Source organism: Typopeltis vanoorti, chromosome 9 (assembly GCF_054136105.1).
Source record: "Typopeltis vanoorti isolate ZY-2024b chromosome 9, IOZ_Tvanoo_1.0, whole genome shotgun sequence".
Classification (NCBI taxonomy): domain Eukaryota; kingdom Metazoa; phylum Arthropoda; class Arachnida; order Uropygi; family Thelyphonidae; genus Typopeltis; species Typopeltis vanoorti.
The window spans coordinates 140,252,951-140,274,952 of record NC_143557.1 but is presented as its reverse complement, the minus strand read 5'-3'; the positions used below and the strand labels follow the sequence as shown (position 1 = coordinate 140,274,952).

Sequence of the window (22,002 nt, the reverse complement as noted above, 5' to 3'; positions counted from 1 at the left end):
TTTTTACACAAAATAAGGGAATTGTATAGGATTGTTGATTATAAAATTAAATATTACAAGCAAACATAAATTAATTAATAAATATATTTATATATGAAGAAAAATTTGGGTGCTAGAGTTCCGCAGTGCCTGTGCACGAGCCTCCCCTGCTTATAGCACTTTAAATAAAAATGAATTAGCTAATGCCTTTTCCCTCCCAAAAGGGAGGGAGAATCAAACTCACACTTTTAGTCGCAAGACACATTTTTTGAAGACTGCTGGGTAACCAAACTCTGCCACTTAAAATGATGTGCATAAAGTGACAGGCTACTTAGCCGTAAGGCCTTTTGTTGATATGAATGGGGTGCTAATTGAATAGCATCGTCCTGAGAACTGCAAGAATGCCTTGAATGTGAAGCAATGAGACCAGCATATTATATCTCTCAATTACATGCATTCTCGGACTTTTGAAGGATGAAAAATCCGAGATTTTTGGAGAAAGAGGAACTCTGCCTTCAACTATAATACTTCAGAAATTCCTTGAGTCAGAGATGGGGTACGAACCCTAGTCTTTCCAACTCAAATTCTAAGAACGAGGCATGGTTACCGAGTAAACTAGCGCTTTGTATGGATTAGCTGAAGCAGTGATGAATCAAGAGAGTAAAAATATATAATAGTGAAGGTGAGCGCCGGCAAACTGTAGTATATTTTGCGTTGTTATGTCAGTCGTAAGTTTGGTATTTTAAGAGAAGTTTTTAATTGCTTTTATGAAATTATGTTATTATTATTGTTGCAGTTGTTCTTGTTGTTATCAGACCTCCAGGGAGCAAGGGCTCTTCAAGAGAGGCTACACATCATTCGCACCGGCTGTCATATCTTCAATTAAACCCATCCATTCTAGGTGCACTCACGACTTCAATAGGCAAACTGTTCCACTCACTCGCTGCTGCCTGAGAGTAAAATCTAGCTCTCATTCCTCTCTTAACCTCACAAGAACATAACTTCCACCGATACTTTCTTCTCCTCTCCCCCATCTTTCACATCGGTGAAAATGGGTGAATTGCCAAGGAGGTGATCCAGCATGTTCCCAGACTGCCAGACGTTGAAAGATAAAAAAAGAAATATAAAAGATTAAAACTGAACAAAATATATCACCACAGGATGCAGAAAGTAAGATAACCACCACCACACATGTCTTGAGATCCTCTGATGCTTAGAAGGTGGCAATAAAGAAAATGTCAACAGCAACCCAAACTCGTATGTCTCTTCCGCCATCTGATGGCTTCACCATTCCTGAACTTTATGATCGCGAGTGATTCCTTGTTTAGCGAATTAGTCGAATGGCCTAAGAACTCCTTCCCGACACAACTCCTAAAATGGTTCCATTCGATGAGAACTCGCTTGTCAAATAAATTATGGCAAGGATATCACTTGAAGATAAACCACCAGACACCCCCACTGAAAAAAACACTTCGGTATCAACTGAACGTAAATTAAACTTCCTTCCTTTTTTGCTGAGGATGTCCAGTGTCTAATGATCCTCCTGCTTCAGATGATGAATTGAATATTGAACTTTTTACCCAGAGGAACAGAAGGTTACTGTCCGTCCTTACTTCCCAAAATCAACAGATAGATAAAATCCTGATAAAAGGTGGCCCTCAACCTTTCGAAATCGGAAAAGTCTACGAACTCAAAAAAGTAGGAAAATTTTTACAATTAATTTGTCGTGAGTTTCGTTAGTAATGATGTTAAGATTTTGCTGCAGAAACGCAAGAACAACAGCATTTCTGTTCGTAGGAAACATAAAAGGCCTGTGTTTATGGAGCAAAATCACTTCAATTGATGACTCTGCTTTAAGGGCCATCACTGAACGTGATCCTACTCTGTAGGAAACGTCCAAAACCTTGTGAGGACCCTTGTCTTACCTTATCCTACCCTAGCTTAAAGAACTGTTGTTTCACTTTTGCATGCAAAGACAGAACTGGAGGTGGTCCTGCTCATGGCAGAATAGCAATCCCAGTGGGTAGCCATACTGCTTTCCATCATGTCCAGCTTAATACTGCTCGGGAAGCAGTAGCGATTCGCCTATATGTAGGATTTCTAATTACAGTATGTTTAGTTTATTTACTACCTGGTTACGAGATAAATGAGATTGGATTTGATAATCATATATTGCAACTACATGAGCCCGTACTTCTACTTTTTATTAGGCACAACACTCTGTACGGTAATGCCAACAGAAATGGACGAGGTCGTAACCTTGAGCGAGTCCTTGACACTAACGACCTCTTCCTTTTGAATGATGCATTGAATACCTTCTTCCATATAACTATCCGCTCATATACTGCAATCGATCTTGCAATCTGCTCTCCCTTCCGTTTTTCTACTTCTCACATGGGATGTTAAGGAAAACACATGGAAGTGACATTTTCCTGTTATTTTGCACAATGTCTTTACGAGAATGCTCTTCTACACGGATCCCTATGTGGAAAATATGTCAGGCTGACTGGAATGCTTTTTTACCGTCTTGCTAAATTTCATGCTGATAAATCAGTCAAACACTTATCAATAAAGCTGTAAAAGTATGTAACAGTTTGTATTGTTCGGACAGCAACAATTTCACATTCCATAAACATTATGTCGATTCCCACTCAGCCAAAAGCTTGGTAAACCCCAAAGTAGCAGGCAGCCCAAAACAACAAGGCAGATCATGGGGTATATTAAGTAGATACTCCACCACATCAAGTTTCATATCTTTTAAGCATGTTTGGACAAGAGCGAGTTATGTGAGGCGTCATAGTGAAACCATCTTGGATCCATTTTACCACTTCGATTACTCAAACAACCACCGCAAAAACTGCATTGGAAAAAATTCGGAAAATGAAAAGTAGATGTAAAACTCACCGTCTTTCTACCTCAGACCATAATGGACGTATTGTTGCTGATGCCAAAGCTATTACAGACGCTTTGGGAAAAAATTGTCCAAAATCTCAGCAACAGCTTCCTATTCTGTCGAGTTTTTAATATTGAAAGGAGCAACAAAAGAAACAGCTATCAGCCATTTGTTAAGGAGGAACTAAAAAGAGCTCTTTTTTGTCTCACCCCAGTGCAGAGTAGGATGTGAGACATCATTTCATTACGACATCGATTATAAAATGATGACATCTGCCATTCATCTTTTATGGATCTCCTTCTGTTAATATCCTGCAACCTCTCACTTTGTCAACTATAAAAGTCTCATAGTCTATCATGTGTCTACCTGCAGTTGTTTAATACACAAAGAGCCCCCCTGCTCTTTTTTCTTGCTCATCTATACTGATGATTCAAGAACTGATACCTCTGTGCTTCTGTGTTTCCTGACAGTACTATCTCCAACCAGATCCCACCTGACTGCAGTAATTATACGGCAGAGTTGCATTCCATTCACCTTGCACTTGTGCAGACTCATTAAGCTCTTTTCAGGCTATTTCCTCTCCTGTGTATAATCCACATCCAGTACTTTATGAGGTGTTATACCTGTTGTGCAAAATGAAAACCTTTAATTTTGATGTTCGGTTGTGCCGGATTCCCAGCCACATTGGAATTAAGGGAAAATGAGACTGCGGCTACAGCTGCTAGATCAGCTCATACTTTTCCCACTTGCTGTTTGACAGTTCGCTATACAGACTGCAGACAGTTTATAAGATCAAAGGTAATTGCCTAGTGGCAGTCATCATCGTTGGAAGTACCGACAAACAAACTGCATGATATTAAGCTTGAAAATAAGCATTGACAGTCCAGTCAATATAGAAACAGAAGACAGAAATTTGTTCTTTCTGTGCTCCTCATAGGTCATTGCTATTTACTGAGGGATGATGATCCACTAATGTGTGAAAACTACAACGCTCGTCTTGCCATTTGTCACATACACTCAGACAGATGTTATCAGACTCGAACAAATTGCATGCTATTTTTAACTTTTGACAAAGAATTCACTAATACCAACTCATATGTAGATTCTGCATTTAACTTAATATTTTGTGCATACAGCACATACATATCTATTAATTTATCTCCTTTTGACTATACCTTGTGTACTGCTGTAATCTTTGCTATAGCGAAGGATGAACTTTGCTATCCTTGTGTTAATAAACCTTAAATCAAGTAACCAACCAACCAACCAACCAATCAATGTGTCCCGTGCTGATGACATGCCATCAACTAGATACTAGTGTTTACTTTAGCGGTGAGGAATCAACACTGTAAAGGATTGGATGGGCTTACATCTGAACTCCAGACGGTACTCAACTCACACAACTCCATAAAACTATTTTCTGTAAATGACAAATTGAAGATGGGACATATTCATAGTTCCAAGTAAACCTGTTTTGAAACCGGGAAGTGAAGAGACCATGAAATATGAATATTTCCACCAGTTTTCCATTATGCCTGATATGTTCGTTTCCAATTGTTCTGCCATTCCATGACCATAAGGCCACTGGAGGAAAAAATGAGTACGTAATCAAATATAGAAATGACATTTTACTAAAATAGAAAATTACTGCGTCACTATCAACTATTTTGACTATTTTACTGCTTAGAGAGTTTATTTGTTTATAGATTTTTGATTGTTTGTTTCTTACTGCAATACTATTCATTTCTTTAAATTTGTTTCTTAATTTAGTATATCAAGTGAATAGACACTTGTGCAGCTTATGGCAACGTTTCTAGATCGCAAAAAAAGTTCGTTGTAGGCAGCGGCGGCCGGTGAAAATTTTAAGTGGGGGTGCTGTACAAAATAAAAATAATAAAGAATTATTTTTTTCCTAACAGTAACCAATTTATTAATAAATAAAATTGTTTTACTAAAAATATTTCACCCCCATCACGAACACACACCAATAATACAAGTTTCGTATCTCACAGAAATCAAGTGCGTAAGCATACAATTTATCTGTAAGCGACACTGCCCAAACGAGCAGTCGGATTCACTTGTTACGTGCAGTGACAAGCGCAAATGAATATCGGCGAGTCTAGCTGCGATTGGCCTAACGTGATAATTCCGACACTGCGTTAGATCGCAGTGCATTCGTTTCATAATTAAAGCGTTAATCAAACATTCCAATTATTAACTATTCAATCAATGTGAAAACATAAGATGTGGCCTTTAACACGTTGTTTATTGCATTTGTATAATGTATTTATATAATGTTGTAAGCATTGTTATTTTTTATAAACAATTTTTTTTTTTCATTTTTTCGTTGGGGGTGCTGCGGTGTCGCCGTGCTTATGTGCGAGCCGCCACTGCTTCGGTTGGTAAAAGGTTCGCTCGAATTCTGTCTGGAACGCGCAGGGTCGTGATTTTTCGAATGAAGGTCGTTTAGACGGCCTCATATGGAAATAGCGAGTTTTTCCTTTCAAAAAAAGTGGAATTCCTTCCCGCCGCAATCGTAATATATTTATTTGCTGTAAACAAATAGAATAAAAATTAAACTTCTTTTTTTTTTTTAAGGAGATCAATTTTTTTTAAATGCCACAAATTCGTTAGTTCTTTCATGCAGAACTACATAGCTGTTCTGCGCATGAGCAAAATTTTATACTAAATCTGTAAGTGCGCCATCTGATTGGATAAGGTGGAAATTTTAAATATGTGCAAAACTCTCAATGAAAACGCAAAGGAATTTGTAGTAAATTTGGCAAGTTTTCGTCTTGAATCTGGCGCAGAAACAAACGAGTGGAAGGAAGAGTCAAATTCAGGAGCGACTCGTGCATAGTCACTACAGAACTGCAGCACCCCCAATTTTTCTCGATATATAAATATATTAATTAACATTTGCTTGTAATATTTAATTTTATCATCAACAATCCTATACAATTCTCTTATTTTGTGTAAAAAATAATAAAAATCCATCTTATAGCACTTAGGAGGGCGAATGACGCTAGCTGCACTGTGTTTACCACAGTGTCATATTGCTACGCGCGCAAGCATATCATAGTGAGATGCGAGCTATTAGCGTAATGCGGCACTGTCTGTCGCGCAGTTCCACTGTTGTTTATATGCAGTTTGCGCCAGTAGTAGAGTGTTCGTAGTGCTCATCGTGTTTACTCCGTCTCTTTAAATATTTGGACATTACAATTAAAGACATTTGATATAGTTTTTTATTTTAGAACGTTATCTGGATTATGAGAATGGATTTTATTTTTAAGTAATTTTGAATTCTACCAAACTGTATAATTTTATCGATAATAAACAATATTTTTTCATGTTTAATTTTTTTTAAATTTTTATCATAATTTTGATCTTTTATTCAAACACATATACATTGTACTTACAGTGTGTGTGTGTGTGTGTGTGTGTGTGTGTGTGTGTGTGTGTGTGTGTGTGTGTGTTTCGAAAGTTGCAGCACCCCCACAATTTCAAGTCACGAGCCACCACTGGCTAAATATAACCAGCAAGTTATAAGTCTGTTTAGGATACTTGGAGAAGTTACTAAAGTCTTCGAAACGTAGGCTAGCACTTTTCAGACATAATAAACTGGCCTGATTATCAGGTCTCATACAAAGTGTCTCATAGATTTTGTTGCTTCGGCTGAAAGTCGCAATAGCCAATGGTTTCGAAGCATTAATTACTTCAGTCATAATTCAATATATTTCTATAAGAGTGCATAATAATAGTAAGTCTGTCAAGTTTATTACAGTAATACCATAGCAGTAATACCACACACACACACACACACACACACACACACACACACACACACACACACACACACACACACACACACACACACACACCATATATATATATATGGTTTATCTCCTCTTGAGCCCATATCAACTTGCAGTAGTGTTAATTTGGAACATAAAGATAAATATAGCAGATGACCAACGGTGATTTCTGCACTATCATGAACTGATACGAAAATGTGCGGACCCTGACAGGAATATTTGTTCACAGGCAGCTGCATGGTGAAATCGCTTAAAAGCTTTCTATTACACATGAAAGGAAAAGCATGTCTTCACACTCGAGCAAACTGCAGCAATCTCAAGTCAAGAGCTGAACTGGGGTGGAGAAGTGCAGTGTTTAAGACACGAGAACTAAGAGCGATCCCTTATATGACAATTCGCAAGGTCGCGAAACGATTTTAAGAGAACGAATAGAGGAGATGGGGGGGGGGGTTGGAACAAGAAAAGAAAAAACGAAGAGGAGGAAGGATATCGAAAATTCGAAAAACGGACACGACACTAAGAATTTATTGAAATTTGAAGAGCAGCCGAGTTATTATGCTTTACCGATTCCTTTAGTAAGTCTATGCCTTTTATAATTATTATTTTTTTATTTTTAATGGAGAAGCCATATACGAACGTAGGGCACGTTGGCATTGTGGATGGGCACAACGATTTCCGAATGATCTGTTCAGAAAATTCTAAAATTCCTTTCTTCTATAATTACATTATTTTTGAACATGGCATTGTTCTTACAAATATAACTCATCTTCTCGGCAATCATATGATATCTTGTCTATCTTCATTATTTGTTCAAATGATATAATAAGGTAATGGACTTCTGCATTCAGATGTTGCGATAGAGTCAAAGGCTTTTCAATTCTTCATTTCGTTCAGGTCCAGAGTGTAAATGATCGTATTTGGATGGTATATTTGGCATGTTTTTTCATTCAACAGTCTTCAAAAGTATGCTGTCCGAATACTTTCATATATTACAAACAAACAAACAACCCTCCCCCGACGTTTTTGTTGTCTTTATATATCTCACATGATTGATGCTGCCCCTAATTGATTTCCCTCTCTCATCTTTGCTAGTCAACCCTGTACTTTTTTTTCTCGCATTCCTTAGTTTCTAATAGCCTGCTGTCATCATAACTCATCCGTTAACGTCTAGTCTTTAAAAAAGAAATAAATAAATTAAAAAAAACACAGAGTTAGAAAAGAAAAAAAAACCCTCAGACGAGAATTTTGTTGTTCTTTCATCAAGATCTTGATATTAGATATTATGGACCATAATTTATAGCCAACTATAGAAATAAACTTAAAAGTTTCCAAATTTATGAGAGAGAGAGAATATCAATTTCAGCATCGGAGTTGCCTTAGTATTGATCAAAGGATGTTTGCTCTCTTTGGGCTTCCGCCTGGTGTCTAATGAGAACTAGCTGTTTGAAACAACCGTTGATACGAGCTCTTGGCCAGAGCTCGTGTCCTTTAAGTAGTGCATACCAGTAAATACTCGGATGCCAAAGGTTGTATTATATTCATACGTGTTAGCTCTCTGGTAAATTTCAAAGCTTTATATATTTGTCTCTAAAATATGGATGGATTTTTTTTCTAAATTTGGACCTTTTTTATTTTATTCATTTATTAATTCATTTTAAGGTTTTCAACAATAGCCAGTCCAGTTTAGGAGAAGAAAATCTTGTAGAAATTCATTAAATGCATATTATTATTATAACGATGTCTCCATGGAGTCAGAAGCCTCTTGCGGGAGATCCTACATTGACACACTGATCATTATTCACGCAATACGTATCATACATCTCCTTAAATTCATTAACAGCCGAAGCATTCACAACCACCTCTGGTAACGTATTGGTATACATAAACTTCAATACTCTCCCTCCCATAATCTCCTTGCGTGTGAATTAGCTCACTATGTATACAGTTTATTTTACGAGAGAGATTAATCCCATATTCACAGCGATTACTGACCTTAGCCCTATTAACAGCTGGCTCTATAGCAAATCCAATTTCCCTGTTTTTGACCATTTACTCAGTCCTTGATCAATAAACGTTCTAAATGCCATGCGTCCTAGACGTTAATTGCAAACTATCGCACTTAAAAAATTCCTTTTATTAAATTCATTCCAGACATTCATAAAATGAATATTCAGTTTAATTTCTTTGCAAAAGCTTTTACACAATCTTGACATCATTCTATTTCAGTGGCGGCTCGTGGTTTGAAGTCGTGGGGGTGCTGCAGCTTTCAAAATATACATACACACTGTAAGTACGGTGTATACGTGTTTGGATAAAATATCAAAATTATGGTAAACATTTAAAAAAAATTAAACATAGAAAAATATTTTTTATTATCGATAAAATTATACAGTTTGGTATAATTCAAAATGACTTAAAAATAAAATCCATTATTATAACTCCAATAACGTTCTATAATAAAAACTAAGGTTGGTCGATTGTCAGAGCCTCTGCTACTAATGGCTCACGCAAAAAGTTAAGTAAGTTTGAGCGCGGTTAGTAGTTGAAGGGGTTCAATCGTTCGATGCTGTTGGCACACTCTCCCTCGATGAGTCTTTGGACTCCCTGGAGGAGTCACATAATAATAATAATAATAATAATAATAATAATAATAATAATAATAATAAATGTTATGTCTTTAATTGTAATGTCCAAATATTTAAAGAGACGGAGTAAACACGATAAGCACTACGAACACTCTACTACTGGCGCAAACTGCATATAAACAACAGTGGAACTGCGCGACGGACAGTGTCGCTTGACGCTAATAGCTCGCATCTCACTAAGCGTGCATGCATAGCACGTCATAAGTGCTACAAGATGGATTATTATTATTTTTTATACAAAATAAGAGAATTGTATGGGATTGTTAATGATAATATTAAATATTACAAGCAAATATAAATAAATTGATAAATATATTTATATATCGAGAATGGGGGTGCTGCAGTTCCTCAGTGGCTATGCTCAAGCCGCCCCCGTTCAATTTACTGTAATCGCTCCTCTGTTTAATTCATCACTGCCAAATCGTGGTAACACACTAATGATCTTTCCACTCTCGCTCTTTGCATTCATTGCTATCATTAAGTCCTTCAACACTACTGTACAAAGTTGAAGTTTACTAGGGTTATCCATAAATTATTATAATTTACGCACCGATTGAGAGTTCACTTATGAAAATACAAAAATTGGGATTGCTTTACATATTGAAAAGAATTTTGCCCTCTTGAGATTTCTGTTTAGTTTCTGACGAGAACTAGCAGTTCGAAACAGCTGGTACGACAACGAAACTACTATGATAAGCACCATGATAGCACTAATAAATTAGTACTATCACAGGCGATCATAATGCTCCTTGGCAGAGGTGGTGCAATACCAAGGCAACTTCAATGTTGAATGTTTGATTGTAGTAAGCATAATATTTTAAGTTTTAAATTCAACTATTAATCTTTTCATGGTATTTCTTTCGATTATTATAAATATTTCACACACACACACACACACACACACACACACACACACACACACACACACACACACACACACACACACACACACACACACACACACACACACACACACACACACACACACACACACACACACACACACACACACACACACACACACACACACACACACACACACAGATAACGTGCTAGAAATGGCGGACACTGAGCAGTTACACAAGGTATAATCGAAAATGCAGTTTCTATTCATCTATTTTTTTTTATCCTCTAAGATAATAGCCTTATCTCATTATTCCTTGTTGTCTCTCTTCAAAGTATTTCTCAAGCTAATCACGATGACCTCATCGCATTTTCTTTCTTTCTTATTTTAGAGACCATATCCGGTGCAGGAAGTGAAGAGAACCACAGATTGTCAGGTATGGAAAGTATGCAGGGTGAAAAACTACAGCAGAAGTACCGCTTTAGTTCTTGCGCAGACAAAGTAGACTGAGCAGAAGAATTGTGATTGTGGAAAAGATGATTTCGAGTTTGCTGTGGTACCTCTTAGGTTGTTTTCGGCACACGTCTTCATAGAGAAGCTACAAAAGATTTGAAGAGAAGAAATGTGCCTTCCAATCTGGCTCTAGGATATGAATTCGTTATGCATAATTGCAGTAAATACATATATTTTTTAAAAAATCCGGCGTCTTATCTTCATCATCAGATGTAATACTTGAGAAATCAAAAAACCAAACGCATATTTATGCTCGTTCAATTTATCCTTTGAATTTATAATATCATTGTCTGAAATGCCTATCAGATAATCAGTTATATAAATTATAGAAAATTATATAAATTATAACATCTTAACAGTGATATATAAAAATTGGGAGCAGCGTGCAAAGAATATTCAGACACCATTGCCGATACCGGCATACAGTTCGTGGCATGAAAACCCCGAGTTTCTTATGCCCTTCACCTCATGAAATCAGCTAACTCGTCTTCAGCAGAAAAGTCTTTGTGAAGGTTATTTTTTGTTCTAGATGTAACTGGTAGATGACCTATATGGCCGACGGAAGCTAGCATGCGATACATGCGGCCGCCGCTACGAAGGGGGAGCCTGGGCACGGGTCATAAGTTCATTTTTAAGAAACAAAATTTTTATCATAAAAAAGAAATTCTTAGAATGATCAATATTAAAATTAATAAGACCGGATACACCGAATAAAAATTTTTAAAAAAATTGTATATTGCCAGCTGTTTACAATTTTGTAACGAGAGCAGGCTAAATGCTTCCCTCCAGAATCTAAAGTGAAACGGTGAATGGTTTATATGCGCAGAAACTAAATTTCGTACAAAACATTTGTTGCTACGTAACCAGTCATATGGTACTGTAAAAACTCGATTGTAGCTTAAATATTCCAAGCACATTACATTCGATTGTTTACTTAGGTTAAGTCCCATGTGAATATTGTAAAAATAAACTTTGTTTGTCTCTGTATAGTTTGTTTTAGATGGTATTGTAAATAACACTCTGGAAGTTAACTGTGTATACTGTTTTAATAAGAATATGTTAGTGTTAAAAACAAAGGCAATGTTTATATCGCCTAAGCCGCATGTAATAGATCTACATGATGGCATTAGAAAGATTGTTATTAAAATTTGTTTGTATGAGAAAGGCTTGCAGGCTCTACGTGTAAACATCTGCTAAGTCAGTCAGAAAGGTTCAAACAACTTTCCAATGGCCTGCAACTTACAATTAAAAGAAAGCGGAGGAGAACAAAAGGCGTGCCGAACTTGAAACTTAAGATGAAAGAATCATACTGATTCTTTGGGGGTTGCCAAACTTCATACATAGTATCAGAGGAGGTATAATAAAAAGGGACTGAAGCAAACAGAAGGGGCTGCACGGATCCAGAGATTGCTGCAGAAGTAGAGGGGACCCGGTTCCAGAGACGTTCACAGAGAGAAAGGGAAGGCTGCCCGCTTCCAGACGCTGTCAAAGAAGAGGCAGCTCGGTTCCAGACATTGCTAAAGCTACCCGGTCCCACTTTGCCAAAGAGTGACAGAGCTGCTCGGTTCCAGACATCGTCAGAGAGCATCCCAGATCCAGACGTTGGTTGAGAGAGGAGGTTTACGCTTCCAGAAAGGAGCTTCTCGGTTCAAGACATCGCTAGAGAGAAACGACTTCTAGGCCACAGACAGGGCTTTCAAATTGCCGAAAGGAGAAGTCCCGAACGCCGTAGAAGAGAAAAGTTTCCAGTCCAGAGGGATCCTGATTGACAGTTGACAACAGTTTCATTTTTCTTGGAGGTGGCATTTTCAGTTTCTTAGAAGCGGCAATTCAAGCTACTTGAGACGGCAGTCGTCCAGGCATTTTCGGCGAGCCCAAGTAGAGGAGAAAAGGCGAGGCAAATTTCCCGAAGTACCTTCGCTCGTAAGTTTTTCTTTTCGCCGTGGGAGAATAACATTTTTCCGGAACTGTACGAGTCCCGCTACATTCCCAATTGATATAGCCAAAGCCAAAATTCCAGATGAAGATCTGAGATGAAAGAATTGCCATAGAACTTGTAGTGAAAGACTTTTGACTAATTGTGATACACAGCCTTTGTAAGTTCAAAACTTTTATATAATTCCTCTTATAGTTGTATTAGAAAGACTTTTAAGATATATGTTTAATGTTTAATAAGGTTAAGAAGTGTCCTTAAGAGAATCAATTGGCATGTTAGAAGTTGATATCAAATTTGTAAAGATAACTTAACAGAGAGATTTAGGTAACCTCTTTGCGAGTAAGTTTGGAGTTTAATAAGTAAAATTTGTAAACTGAGAGTAGATAATGTTTTGTGTAAAAAAAAGTATTTTAAAGTTGAAGAAAAAAGGTTCTAAATTTTGCTAAAAAGTTTTTATAGAAGGATAGAGAAAGTAATCTCCCTAATGTTTAAATTCGTGTACATTTCAAGTTAAATGTTATTTGACTTTCTTGTAAACATAGCACGTAATAATATAAACAAGAGAGATTTTGAGAGAGAGAAAGCGTGCACAGCTATATTAGAATAACGGAGAAAATATAAAGTAAAGAAAAAAGACATCGCAAGTAATTAATAGAAACTACAAGTATACAAAGTTAAAATAATAATAAAATTTTACAATGTCGCAGTAATGACAGGATAGCAACAGTAGATTGATAACAGTACGCATCTCAATAGGCTACTGACAGTAGCGCAGTGCGGACTATTGTTTCGTTTCTGTGTCGTGTTGTGTAATAATTTCTTGTGGGTATAAAATAGAAATGGAATCAAAAATTAAAAAAAAGTTATCTGGTGCACAAAATCGTAAGCATCATGCTGCGAAAGAAGCAGATATTAAGAAACAAACTGGGGCTCTTAATAAATTCGTTAAAATATTAAAATATTCTGATGCAGATTGTAACCAACTCAATACATCAGAAATCAGAGTTGACGAACCGTGCACATCATCCAGATTGAATGAAAGTACTATTACAACTGTTGAACAAGATAACAAGATGCAGGATTCAAGTGAAAAACAGTTAGGAGAAGATTTAGTGGTAGTTGACCATGAAACTAACACATTGTTAGTCTATTAAAGGGATAAAATAAACTACTAACATTGTTAGTCTCTGTAAATTTAGAAGATCCAGGTGAATGGGGAAATATTGATGAAAAATTACAAGTTGTTTTAATTGAAATGGGGCTTGTTCAAAGGAAAAATATAATATATCCCAGAGATACATATGGTCATAAATTTGGCGACACGTATTATAATAGAAAAATGGAAAACGAGGAGCTCTTGCCAAAAACATGGCTCATTTATTCCGAAACTTTAAATTCTGTTTTTTGCTTTTGTTGCAAACTTTTCGCACTTACTGAATCAAGTAGTCTTGTAGAAGGTTATAACGATTGGAGAAATGTAAGTACAACTTTGCATAGACATGAGACTAGTTTAGTTCGCGTGAAAAATTTCTTAAAATGGAATGAACTTGATAAAAATTTAAAAAACAAAACTACTATTGATTGCCAGACTCAAAGCATGTATGAAATGGAAAAGAAACATTGGACGAGTGTTTTAGAACGCTTGATTGAAATTATAAAATTCCTTCGTAGCCAAAATTTAGCTTTTCGCGGATCATCTGATAAATTATATGAAAGAAATAACGGCAATTTTTTAAAATTAGTCGAACTATTTGCGAAGTTTGATCCCGTTATGGAAAATCATGTTGAAAGGATCCTACAACGAAACAATAGAGTACACTATTTGAGTAAAGACAGTCAAAATGAAATATTGGAAACTTTAAGTAGCGCAATCAGGGATACAATTTTATTATAAATTCGAAAATCTAAATATTATTCCATAATTTTTGACTGCACACCTGATGCAAGTAAAACAGAACAAATGACCATTATTATTCGCTTTGTTTCCTGTGACAATGGAATTGTCAAGATCAAGGAAAACCTTTTAGGTTTTGCAGATATATCAGATTTCACAGGACGTGGTTTATGTGCAACAATAGTGGAACAACTGGAGAAATGGAATATTCCCATTGAAGACATGCGAGGTCAAGGGTATGACCATGGGGCAAATATGAAAGGGAAGAAATATGGCTTCAAAATTTGCTTTTGAACAAAAGTCCTCGAGCTTTTTACGTGCCATGTGCTGCTCATACTCTAAATTTAATCATTAACGATGCAACCAAAGTGAATACAGATACAATTAGTTTCTTTGCAATTATTCAAGAAATATACAATTTCTTTTCATTCTCTTACAAACGTTGGGCAATCCTTTTAAAGTTCGTAAAAAAATTTAACATTGAAACAACCATCAGAAATGCGATGGGAAAATAAAATTAATGCAATCCGCCCTTTACGATATCAGTTACGAGAAATTTACGATGCACTTTTGAAATTTAAAAAAAAAAAAAAAATCAGCTAACGCCTTTTTATTCCCGTATACGGGAGTAGGCGAGGCCATTTAGCCTTATCTAGCTTTTTGGAGACTGAGTGGGCAGTTCAATCTCCACTGGTACCAATCAGAGATAGATGGCCCAAGGCTATCACTAATTAAGTGGTACACAGTGAAGAGAGACGGCTCAAATGTGCCGCCATCTCGTGGTCCCTAACCCTAACATGATATATTTAATGTCTGAAATAATGTGGGTTCTACGGTCGATTTTCTTGAGTTTACGGGACGAAAAACCCGCTTGCCCATGCCAGAGATCGACTAACTCGGGAACCGGTTGAAAAAAGGCTTAGAAATATTTCCTCTAGTCGCTGACTAGACTCGAAACTAAGTCTTCCTTCGTGCGGCCAAGCGCCGAGGTGTGCAAACACCACATCCACTGAGCTACATTGAAATTTTGAATAATGAAAATTTTAATAAAGAAACTCTGCATGAAGCAAAAACATTATGTGCTAAAATGAAGGATTACTTAACAGAATAAACCCTGTGAGTAAAATGCTTCAAGACAAAAATATGAACATTACACTTGCTTTAGAATCTATCGAAAACTTAAAAATATTCTTACAAGAGTATTGATCAGATACAAATTTTAAAGAGGTTCTAAAAACGACAAAAGAACTGAGTGAAGAGGTGGATAAAGAACAAGAATTTAAAAGTAGTACGGAAGTTCGACGACGAAAGAAGACACGACAATTTGACTACGAGCATCATGACGAAACGTCACAATCGCCAGAAGATAAATTTAGAGTGAATGTGTTTTATACACTTCTAGACGTTGCAATGAGTTCGTTAATAGAACGTTTTGAACAACTAAAAGATATGATAATTTCAATTTATTGTATAGATTACTACAAATTAATAACGAAGATTTACGAAAAAATTGTGACGATTTAGAAATTCTCTTGATGGACGGCGACAATAAAGACGTAAATTCAATAGAACTATATGACGAGTTATGTAGTTTTCGGGATATTTTTCTAAAGGATAATTTAAATATTCAAAAGCCCTTTCGATATTCTTAATTTTATTGTGTCTAATAATGTATCTTTCCCTAACTAAGAATACTATCAACCTTACCTGTTAGTGTAGCGAGCGGTGAACGTTCCTTTTCCAAGTTGAAATTGATTAAAACCTATTAAAGAACAAGTATGTCACAAAAAAGGTTTGTTAGTTTGGCGTTAATAGCTATTGAAAATTATGTATGTGAGGAATTAGACGTTAAGACCATTATTTCTAATTTTGTGAATATGAAAAGAATCCTAAAATTTTAATAAAAAAATGTCAAGTATATTTATGTAATTTAATTTATTTCTGTTATTCTGTCAAGATTCTATTTTTTGAATACTTATATTAATATTAATAAAATGTTCTAATGATTATTTCTGAATTATTTTCTTATTTTCTCATCTATCTTGAGTTTCTTTTATTTTCCTAAAAGATAGTTCCACTTATAAAAATTATTAAAAAAATTTTACAACTTACTAAGAATTTAGTAAAATGCAAGAATTTTTTAAACTTTAGTTCAAATAAATTTTAACTTTAATTAAAATTCATTTTAATTTTGTTAGCGATTCGGGTCGATGAGAAGGCTATAATCTTTGTATCATTATAATCAACGATTAAAGTGAAGTGGCTGTATCAAAATTTGCTTTAACTTTTATGAATTTTTTCAATATTCGGGTTTTTAATGATTATCCTGCCTAGTCAACACTCCCGGTTCGTTACATTTAGCGAACCAACGTGTGGCTGTTCTGTCAAAATTTATTTAAGAAATTTCAAATAATTTAAATTTTTATTATCATAAAAGAATCACACACGCCTGGATCGTTACAGGGGCGCTTAGATAGACATTGCATGCGGGGGACAAAGACCCTAGCGCCGGCTCTGATGACTTTCATCGACATGTGAAATACCACCACCCACTTACTGGAGTTCTGAAGTGGCAATTTTTATATTTAGTCTCTATAGCAACGATTGCAGTTTCTGCTCACCTACTCTTCTCCCTATAGTGTGAATAAATGACACCCTTCAAGGTCATGCCAAACTTCTTCCATTTCTAAGGTAGATCAGTTAAAATAGTGGTACTGCCAATTAGTGCACGAGCCTGCTGTCAATAGGTTCCTGTCTGAAGCTTCCCTGTCAATTGGAGCATAATCCTGCTGCCACATACTTACCAGGTCGTCAATATCACTTTTAGGCTACATTATGGCAAGGAGACCGGTCACTCTCTGTTTGGATGTCAAGTCCAAGAGTATGTTTCGTCTCATTGCACCCACTGCATCCGTCCATCTAACTATAATTAAACTTATAAGGAATCTTGCAAAAAACGAGAGTGACACTGCCACAAATTTGAATCTCCCATCATAAACTAATCCCAACAAAAAAATACACATCACAGCCAATCACTACATACAGATCAAGTTAGAATCTCCTCAATAGAAACTCATTTGCACATCCACTTTACTTACAATCCATGGCATTAACACAAACATAAATGACGTTCTCCATTACTTGCAGTCGTCCAGAGCATCTTACTCCTGACATAAACCCAGAATGTAGCTACATCCACTACTCTCCTTCCCAAGGCCCAAACTACACACTTTAATTTTTTCACAAGGGTGCCAGCTGTACCTTTGTGAGAGCCGACAAACCCTACCAGAGGATGAATTTAGAATCCTCTCTCTCTTTTGACCATCTCTGGCTCAAGGTTTCCTTGTCCTATTTAGTAACATTAATTTTCTGCACTTACCGGAATCCAAACTTGATAAACATGCAGACCTGTTCACATTCCTTTCCACGAAAGTCGGCTATCTGCAATCCAGATATATCAATAGTGAGGGCGTCTTCCTTCCAACTAACTCCCGTTTTCAACACCACCGGTCAAGCTGGACAAGAAGTAATAATAGTTTTGACTATAAGTACTGACTGAACGCAAATTTACTTACACAAATTCGTAAAAACCTTTTTCACTCTTCAAATACTCTGGATCCCTTTTTGACCAGTTCTCCTTCCAGAATACACCAGAGATAACCTCTCTCTTAGCAACTCAGATCACAATTTTGTGCGTCTCGTCTCTCACAGAACGCCCTTCATCCAGTCACTCCAGACCTTGCATCTTCTGTCACTACAAACGTGCCAAATTGGGATGACCTCTGGAATTTCTGCTCCTCCTTTCCATGCTCTGACTATTACTTCCTTTCATCCCTAACACCTGTCCAAATGAATCGCAGAAATCATCTACTGGCATGAAGGCCTTCATCTTCTATTCCATCCAAAATCCCTGCCAGTGCTTTCCAAGCCTTGGTTCAATATAAAATGTATTAAAGCAGCCGAATTAAAAAAGTTCAGCATACCGCAAGTGGCTTACATCAAGAACTTCAGTTTCATACTCAGTCTATAGTAAAGCACGTAACAAATACAAAACAATTACCATCAGTTCTAATTCAGATTTTATAAAGTAAAGCCCAACAGCAGAAATCTTGCTTTCTGTTTTAATGTAAGCCATGATTTCTGGTCCTTTGCTAAAGCGTTAGATGCAACTTCTGTTCACCTGTTTACTTCTACTCTTTCATCCTGATGGCGCCACTGTTTCTTTATCATCTTTATTTTTATCGAAAGATAAAGATGAACTCGTAGCATCTTTCTTTTCCTCGAACTCCTGCTTAGACGACCAAGGGAAATCGTTCAGTATCATATCCGAATCGGAGCACCGTATTCCTCCTGTAGTTTTTCAACAAAAAAGAGTAAAATTACTAATTAACTGGGTCACTAAAAGTCTTCTGTTTCTGATGCCTTCCTAGAGCATAACATTCCTTGGTCTTGGGTTTTTTTTTTTAAAAAAAAATAAAAGATGTACAGTTTGTGGGTAAATACAATGTATAAGCATTTTTCTTACACAGGAATTCTGCTTTGTGGTGGGTTACAGATGCCTGGAACGAGAAGAATATTTCATCTTCCTTCAAGCCTACAGATATGCATTATGCTTGGCAGAAGCAGCTTTTCAAGCTGTTCTAATCTAATCTCGTCTATGACCTAACCATTTTTGTTTACATGGCATATTAGTTAATTTTAACGCCTTCCAAAGCCCTAGAACATTTAGTTTTTATACTTGCCAGTAGCTTACATTTGTGCGTTGTAATGTGTTTGAAGTGCCTTTGGACAGTAATTCCCTTGACCACGAATCCTGAGAACCTTTTTCATCCTTCGTTGTTAGTGTTCTTCACGGTATGTATTATCTTCAGTATAACGCAGTTTTACCCGCGTTATATATACCCTCGGGATTGAGGTGCTTGTCAGCTATTAGACTCGCAAATTTGTCCATAAGTAGTTCCTTCCCAATTTGCAGTTTTCACCCCCCCACACACACACATTATGCATGGAAATTGCATACCACTTTTTAAATATTTGAATATACCATTCACTATGGTCACCCTCATGCTCAATTTAGGTTATTTATGGAATAATTTACTCCTGTTTTATTAACAAACTATCTGATAAGCTCACCCTGGAGTGATCTCTGGCGATGACTAAACCACTTGGTCTTGCTTAGTACTCCTACCAATACTCTCAATACGCTGTCTGCAAAATAATTCCACTATCTTATCCTTTTGCTTCTTTAAATTACAGTATAAACTGTTGATGAATCAATACGATACTAATCACACAGCTTCTCAAGGAACCACTAATCGAGTTGTTTGAATACTTCTATCTTATCTTGTATCGACATGGACTTGTGCTTCAGCTTGACAACACCAACGTGAGTTAGACCTTGCTCAGAAGCCAAGCTATGGCAAACAAAATGAGCTGCGAATTGAGATGTAAACAATTAAGTTAGCGCACTTCACAGGCAACACCACTGACGACCCAGTGAATTAATTGGGTGGTCGCGGGAATTTCAAGTGCCCTATCGTAATTTTGTCCTGACTAACAGAAGCACCGGACCATTTCCTGCCTAAAATCGGTGGTGTACCTGAACGACTTTCCAACATCATGCATAATACAACTTTCTGATTATTACCGTATCGAAAATAGAGTTTTTGCTATTGTAAAGTTTCAGCCTGTTCTCTGACAATCACCAACAGTTGTCTTTAGTTATATAAGAGTTCCCGAGCAGAAGTTCTGGGTAGCAGAGCAAATATTTAATAATAGGAAAGCAAAGCAAATATTTAATATCCTTTCATTGAAATATTTATATATAATTCTAGAGTTTTATTTTTATTTTATCTTTCATTTAAAAAAAAATCATCTGAAATCGCCATCTTCAAGATGGCTCTGTATGATATTATATATATATATATATATATATATATATATATATATATATAAAATTTTTATTCCGTATATAGGGAGTAGGCGAGGCCCTTTATCCCTATCTAACTTTTGGAGACTGAGTGGGCAGTTCATTCTCCACTAGTAGCCAATCAGAGATAGCTGGCCCAAAGCTATCACTAATTAAATGGTATGCAGTGAAGAGGTGGCTCAACAAGTGCCGCCATCTCGTGGTACTTAACCATAACACTAATATTCTAGTATTTAATGTCTGAAATAATGTGGGTTCTATGGTCGATTTTCTTGAGTTTATGGGACGAAAAACCCGAGTTTCCGGGGGAAAAAACCCGCTTACCCATGCTAGAGATCGACTAACTCCGGAACCGTCGAAAAAAGGCTTAGAAAAATTTCTTCTAGTCGCCAATTAGATTCGAAACCAAGAAGTCTTCCTTCGTGTAGGCAAGCACTGTGGTGTGCAAACGCCAGATCCACTGAGCTACTTTTTTTTTTTAACAACTTTATTATAAACTTTTGCAATTATTTACATCATAATGAATTCTATATATAATATATACATTTGTTATATCATTATTTCAATCGAAGTTTCATTTTATATTATATCATCATGTTATAATGTAGTTGTTACATTACTGTTCTCTTAAAATGCCTTAACTTCCTTTACTTATAAACAGGGAATCTCATCTGTTAGTTACATACACATTATTTTCTCTATTACATCAATTAAGATATAATTCAGCTTTTTTTTTTTTTTAAATATACAGTATTCTATTTACATACCATATATATAATTATATATCACACTTATTATATATTTAACAATCTATATATTCTACAAGATAAATCATATATACATCTGTACAGCGAAATAACATTCGCGTGCATGAAGTAGGAGAGCACTTTTTTTTCCTGCGGTAGGAGATCTGTTCCAAGTGACTCAGGTGCTCTTTCCTCTGGTGGAGGTGGAGAGTTAGTATCCTTCCGAATTTACTTCCGATTTGCCCCATTTCCACTAGGAGTGATGAAGGTGTCGTTCTGTTGTTGGTTGGAGGGTTCATCTGATGTAAGGTTGGAGGTTAAGTGTGTCCATTCTTCTGTAGTCATTCTTCTGGACTGGACCGAATTGGTGATCTCCTCCTGAATGTAGTGATGTAATTTCGATATTGTTCCGGGACTGTCTTCCCTTCCATACGCTTGGTCGCACCTGTGAGCCCAAATTGCGTACATCGTTAGGATTAGAACAATTGTTTGCACCCTGTTTATATGTTTTCCTTTTAGCCAGAATAACATTTCTTCATTGATTACTTTGATTTCTGGAAGCCATCTTTTAACGACTTTCCAAGTTACTTCTGCTTCCTTGCAATATAACATTAGGTGGTAGAGTGTTTCCGGTTCCTGGAAAAACTGACATGTTGCTTTCCCTTCAAGGGTTATACCTTTAGCCACTATCCTCATCTTGGTTGGTAGGCAGGCATGGCGTACTTTAAAGAAGAAGGTTTTATACCTTGGATGTATTGGGAGCTTGAAGATATTGTTTAATACCGGACTGAGTGTGATTTGTGCTCTT

General features: G+C 36.4%; 1 protein-coding gene across 1 annotated transcript in view; it reads left to right on the top strand.

The window, feature by feature from the left end:
* The first annotated feature begins 11,928 nt into the window (after positions 1-11,928).
* LOC150103629 (homocysteine-responsive endoplasmic reticulum-resident ubiquitin-like domain member 2 protein) overlaps positions 11,929-22,002 on the top strand; it is a 135,221-nt gene continuing 125,147 nt past the window's right edge. Inside the window, exon 1 of the mRNA XM_090397699.1 lies at positions 11,929-12,785. The gene's annotated coding sequence lies outside the window, so the exon portion shown is untranslated. The remainder of the gene's footprint in view (positions 12,786-22,002) is intronic.